Source organism: Ictalurus punctatus, chromosome 12 (genome assembly GCF_001660625.3).
Source record: "Ictalurus punctatus breed USDA103 chromosome 12, Coco_2.0, whole genome shotgun sequence".
NCBI classification, from domain to species: domain Eukaryota; kingdom Metazoa; phylum Chordata; class Actinopteri; order Siluriformes; family Ictaluridae; genus Ictalurus; species Ictalurus punctatus.
Genome location: NC_030427.2, coordinates 13477884 through 13484197, shown reverse-complemented (window position 1 = coordinate 13484197; position 6314 = coordinate 13477884).

The window sequence follows — 6314 nt, the reverse complement described above, 5'->3', positions numbered from 1 at the left end:
TTGATGTTTTTATTGTTATAACTTGATGTTTTTCTGGTTATAACGTGATGTTTTTATCATTATAACTTGATGTTTTTATTGTTATAACGATGTTTTTCTGGTTATAACGTGATGTTTTTATCATTATAACTTGATGTTTTTATTGTTATAACTTGATGTTTTTCTGGTTATAACGTGATGTTTTTATCATTATAACTTGATGTTTTTATTGTTATAACTTTTTTTCTAGTTATAACATGATTTTTTTCTGATTATAACGTGATGTTTTTTATCGTTATAACGTGATGTTTTTATCGTTATAACTTCATGTTTTTATTGTTATAACTTGATATTTTTATTGTTATAACTTTTTTCTGGTTATAACGTGATGTTTTTATCGTTATAACGTGATGTTTTTCTGGTTATAGCTTGATTTTTTTATTGTTATAATGATGTTTTTATTGTTATAACTTTTTTCCTGGTTATAACGTGATGTTTTTCTGGTTATAACGTGATGTTTTTATCGTTATAATGATGTTTTTCTTGTTATAACTTTTTTCTGGTTATAACGTGATGCTTTTATTGTTATAGCTTGATGTTTTTCTGGTTATAACTTGATGTTTTTATTCTTATAATGATGTTTTTCTCGTTATAACTTTTTTTCTGGTTACCACGTGATGTTTTTCTGGTTACAACATGATGTTTTTCTGGTTATAACACAATGTTTTTATTGTTATAACTTGATGTTTTTCTGGTATAAACAAAAACTTGACATGGGTTCTTGTTGCTTGGACAGCAGGCTTCAAATATGAATTCAATTACACGGACGCTGCTATCTAATAGCATTACATCATTGTTATTGTGATAACTAACTTCTGGTTCACAAGCATGCCGTATGGATATCGTTCTGGAAGAGATAAGGGCATAGAGAACAGGAAGGATAACAATAATAAACATTGGACTACGCAATTTTATTTTGCTTTGTTGCGCTTTCTATATGTTGTGATACAGGTTTTCATGTTTAACTTATCTTGCCTTAAGCTACAATTCACGTGAATTTCTACTAGCAGCGAATGCATTATTTATTATGCCATTAAGGCAAATCTGATAGTAAGGCTTACAACACTGGGATCATAATTCTGAGTTATATTATTCTTGTATACATGAGCCAAATTATTCAGCTCATCAAAGCAGGAGGGTCAATATTTTTTTGATCACAGATTATCAGCAGAACTGCATCTGTGCATTTTAATTACTCCAATATCAAAGCAAAGCTAATTCCACACACATGCTCATCACATCCTAATTCATTTTGCTTAAATGTTAAATGTCATATCTGTACAGAATGCAGAAAAGAGCTAAGACAATTTAGGCACAGCTGGATTGTGTTTCCAATCAACCCAATGCTTCCAGTTCACTTGCACACAAATACAAATACGGTCAAGTGTTCTTGGGCGGTCTGTGGTAAAACATGCCTCTTTTTCTTCCTAAACTGTTGATTTCTCTTTGAATAAACATGTATGTTCTGTTTCTTCTTTCTTTCTTTCTTTCCTTCTTTCTTTCTTTCTCTGACCTTTTGGCAAGACAGCTGCAGACAGTTAACATATTTCTAAATTTGGTTGTGAGGAAAACAAGAATATTAAGTAATGGATAAAACACTTGGGGGTGTGCTAAAATTGAAAAAATTTCATTTTTGAAGAGGTGAGGGGGTGTTTTGTTAGGGGCTGGGCTCTGTGTGTGTGTCTGTGTAATATATATATATATATATATATATATATATATATATATATATATAGTAGATTCATTACACATAAAGTGAAACATTTCAAGCCTTTTTTCTTTTAATCTTGATGATTACAGCTTATAGCTCATGGAAATAAAAAATCCAGTATCTCAACATATTAGATATGTCCCATGTATAACATATTATAAATAAAGAATTTATAATACAGAAATGTCGACCCTCTGAAAAGTATGTTCATTTATGGACTCAATACTTGGTCAGAGCTCCTTTTGCACAAATTACTGCATCAATGTGGATCAGACTGTGGCACTGCTGAGGTGTTTGTTCTGGAAGCGCAGGTTGCTTTGATAGCGGCCTTCAGCTCGTCTGTATTGTTGGGTCTGGTGTCTCTCAGAGATTCTCTATGGGGTTCAGATCAGGCGAGTCGGCTGGCCAATCAAGCACAGTAATACCATGCTCAGCAAACCAGTTACTGGTAGTTTTGGCACTGTGAGCAGGTGCCACGTCCTGCTGGAAAAGGAAATCAGCATCTCCATAAAGCTCGTCAGCAGAAGGAAGCATGAAGTGCTCTAATATCTCCTGGTAGACGCTGCATTGACTCTCGACTTGAGAAAACACAGTGGACCAACACCAGCAGATGACATGGCCCCCAAATTATCACTGACTGTGGAAACTTCACACAGGACTGCAAGCAGCTTGGATTCTGTTCCTCTCCACTCTTCCTCCAGACTCTGGGACCTTGATTTCCAAATGAAATGCAAAATTTACTTTCATCTTCCCCGTGATTGTGGTTGTGTACTGAAGCAGACTGAGAGAATAAAGACTCAGGAAACCTTTGCAGGTGTTTTGAGTTAATTAGCTGATTAGAGCTCTTCTCACGTCGACATTTCTGTATTATAAATTCTTTATTCTAATATTTTGAGATAATGGATTTTTGATTTCCGTGAGCTGTAAGCCATAATAATCAAGATTAAAACAAAAAAAAAAAGGCTTGAAATATTTCACTTTATGTGTAATGAATCTAGAATATATGACAGTTCCACTTTTTGAATTAAATTACAGAAAAAAAAATCTTTTCCATGATATTCAAATTTTTTTAAATGCACCTGTATATAAATAAATCTCTATGACAGCCATGACACATTCATGACATAATTCTTAAGTAAAATATGTTTAATTTGACTATTTACTATTTACAACATGTTATAAAGCACTGATGTCTTATTCAAACTGTATTCTTGCTTCATGCCTCTGCTTTGGATCCACTATAACCCTGACCAGTATAAAGTGCTTAGCGAAGATAAATGAATGAATGAATGAATGAATGAATGTATATATATATAATAAATACATATGACAAGGCATAGCGCCATAATACTATTGTTATTAAAATGTTATGTAATTTCTCTGACCCTGAATTAGAGTATCTATGTGTTTATCTGTGAGTTTAAGAGAGACGATGTTTGGAAGGAATTAAATTTACTTGGCAAGCTTCATCACATCACCATTATGTGACTGACATGAGCTGTAATAACATTTTAATATAAGTCATAACACGTACATGTCAAACAAAATCTGTCACACGACTCCGGTATTATGTCAGCTTGGCATCGAAATTGACAAAAGCACTCTTTATGTCAGAGGACACGTCTTTGAATATGTCATAATATCTGTTAATATGAGTGGATGTGTGTTTAAGGTTTATGAAGCATCATGTAGCCCTATGCACAACATCCATAAGAAAGGTGTAACTGCACATTTTTGTTATTAAAAGCCTATAAATAAAAAGTTACCCAAATTTACCTTATCTTAATTTTTCCTTTTTTTCCCCTTTGTGTTCTCCCGCTCTATCTCATATATAATATTCACATTATAGTCAAATAAATGTAAATGCCTTCAAGTGACTCACTGTAAAGTATGGTCACCATGGCAATGGGCATGACCAGCAGGCCTAGCAGCATGTCCGTTATAGCCAGCGACATCAGGAAGTAGTTTGTGGCATTCTGCAGCTTCCTTTCCAGACTCACAGCCATGATGACCAGGATGTTGCCCGTCACCGTGACGACAATGGCCAGCAGGATCAACAGAGCCAGCCAGTTCTTCTGCACGGTCCCGAGGGCACGTGACTCCATCGGCACGTTTATGCCCTCACCAACCTCGCTGGAGTTTGCAGAATCATTGGGCGAGACATTACCCAGAAGCCCCGGGAGCCAGAGGTCTGCTCCTGGTCTGAACCCATTTGTGCTCCTGTTTGCTCTTTGTTGATCGTCCGACATGGTTGTGACGTGGTGAGAGGACAGTCAGTGTAGACAGCTGATCAAATCCAGATACGTAGAGAAGGTCATTGAGGAGCAGTAAATGTCTGACACCAGATTTTCTTCAAAGACACACACACAGAATGTATGTAGAGTGAGGCAGGTTCTGACAGATGCCAGCTGTGATGATGTATAAATGACTGAAAAAAAAATTGGAGAAACCCAAATGTGATTAACGTGTGCTTGCTTTACCCCCTAAAGTCCTTCCTTATTATGTGGTTATCCATCTTCAAGCATATTATTCAGTGACTGAATTGACACTAATAGGAAATGTATGAGTTATGAGGGTGAAGTCTAGATTTGTTGATGGTTCCTGTGAGTTTAAGGTGTTAATTAATACATTAAGCACACACACACACACACACACGCACACACGCACGCACGCACACACACACACACACACATATATCAATATATGTACATGCAGGTGTGGCTGATATTATTGTGCTAGCAGGGTTAATCACTCCTATATTTCAAAACATTTTTTGCAGATTATTTGCAGTTAAAAAACGTGGATTTGACTCCCGAGTGGTGCAGCAAAGATCACAAGTTCGAATCCCGACATTTCTACAACCATCTGTGGCTGGAAACCAAGGGAGTAAAACTGTCCATGCTTTCTGGGTGGGTGGGTGTAACGGCATATTCTTTCTCCCTTCTCAATCATAGCAACACTAACCAATCATGGGCATCTGTGAGCTCATGAATGTGTAAGAGGGCAGACAGTGCTTTTGTCCAAGTGTGTTATGCAGCAGCTCAAAAAGATGCCACTGGCTGGCTTCTAGGGTTGGCAAGTGGGAATTGGCAGGTGACCAAGTTGGGGAGAAAAGTGGATTCTTTTGAATTCTAGGTGGATTATTTTGAAAGAATTTCTCATAAAAATGATATAAAGAAGCAAGACATGAAAAGCGAGGCTGATTTCCTTCTTGCCCAAACTGTAGATTCATGCAGCCAATCAGTGACTGTGGTAACAGGTGATTACAAAGACTGACACGGCCCCTAGATTTCATCTCCAGCCACTCTATATGGGCTGATATGTTCTTCACTGAACACATCTGTAACGCATCATCAGCAGTGATATAAAATACAGACGCAATTGTAATGAACATGAACGAGGTGGATTATTCCACCTCAAAATCATCATCTATCATCCTTTTTTTCCCCCAAGATGTGTTTGGAGGAGAAACTAAAATAGATAAAGTAGTGAAGCATGTATTGTCTAATCAAAATACAAATTCACAAAAATATAGGCAATTGAACTAGTTATAAAAGGGTTACAACTTTTCTGTTTAGGGTGTTTCATATTCGGAGGAATCATGACATGAGCATTACAGGTTTCAAACTCTTAAAAAATATATCAATTCAGAATGCAGCTGCGTATCTAGCTTTAAGTGTAAAGTGTGTGTGTGTGTGTGTGTGTGTGTGTGTGTGTGTGTGTGTGTGTGTGTGTGTGTGTGTAAAATAAATTTCTTATTATGCCATCAATGAGACCTCATGTATAATGTAATCCATTACACAACCCTTATAGTTTCATTCCCCAGGTATTGATACATATTATGTTTTAGCCGCTCATCTAATATCATTGTGTATATATACAGTTACATATGTGTTTGCTAATTATTACCCATTTAAGACTTCCTTGAAAGTTTATAACCTCACACATCTAATAAATATCAAACAACCATTCAAGTTTACCTTCTATTGACTTCAGAAGCATTTCCTGAGCAACACAATCCTTTCTGCTCTTTTTCCATCCAGAAATACCCTGAGAGCTCCAGAGTGGTCAGCATCCAAGTGAGATAAACTCATCGCAGAATCCATTCCCCGTCTCTCTCAGACGCTCCACACCTCACTGCCTCTATTCCATCTCTCTGTCCCTTTTCACCCTCCCTCTCTCACACTCGGTTACTCACCTCTCTCTCTCTCTCTCTCTCTCTCTTTCTCACGCTTATTCTTCACAATCCTCTCAGGCGCTACAATCCGTAACTGAAGGCAGCTCGTTTGAGGTCTCTCCGGAAAACCTCTTCTTACTTTGCTCCTTCAAGCGAGACAAAAACATAACATCCAAACACATGCACAAGAATACATTCACCCACATTTCTCTCCTCATCCTGTATTTATAGAATTACTGAAGCTAATTTTTCATTTCTTTAACCTTCTCAGAGTTCTCTTCTTTTTCTCTGAAGCCTTGCCATCATATCCAGATGGGTGACTAGATCAGATAAGGAACATCGAATATACAACGATCAACCATAACATTAAACTGCCTAATATTGTGT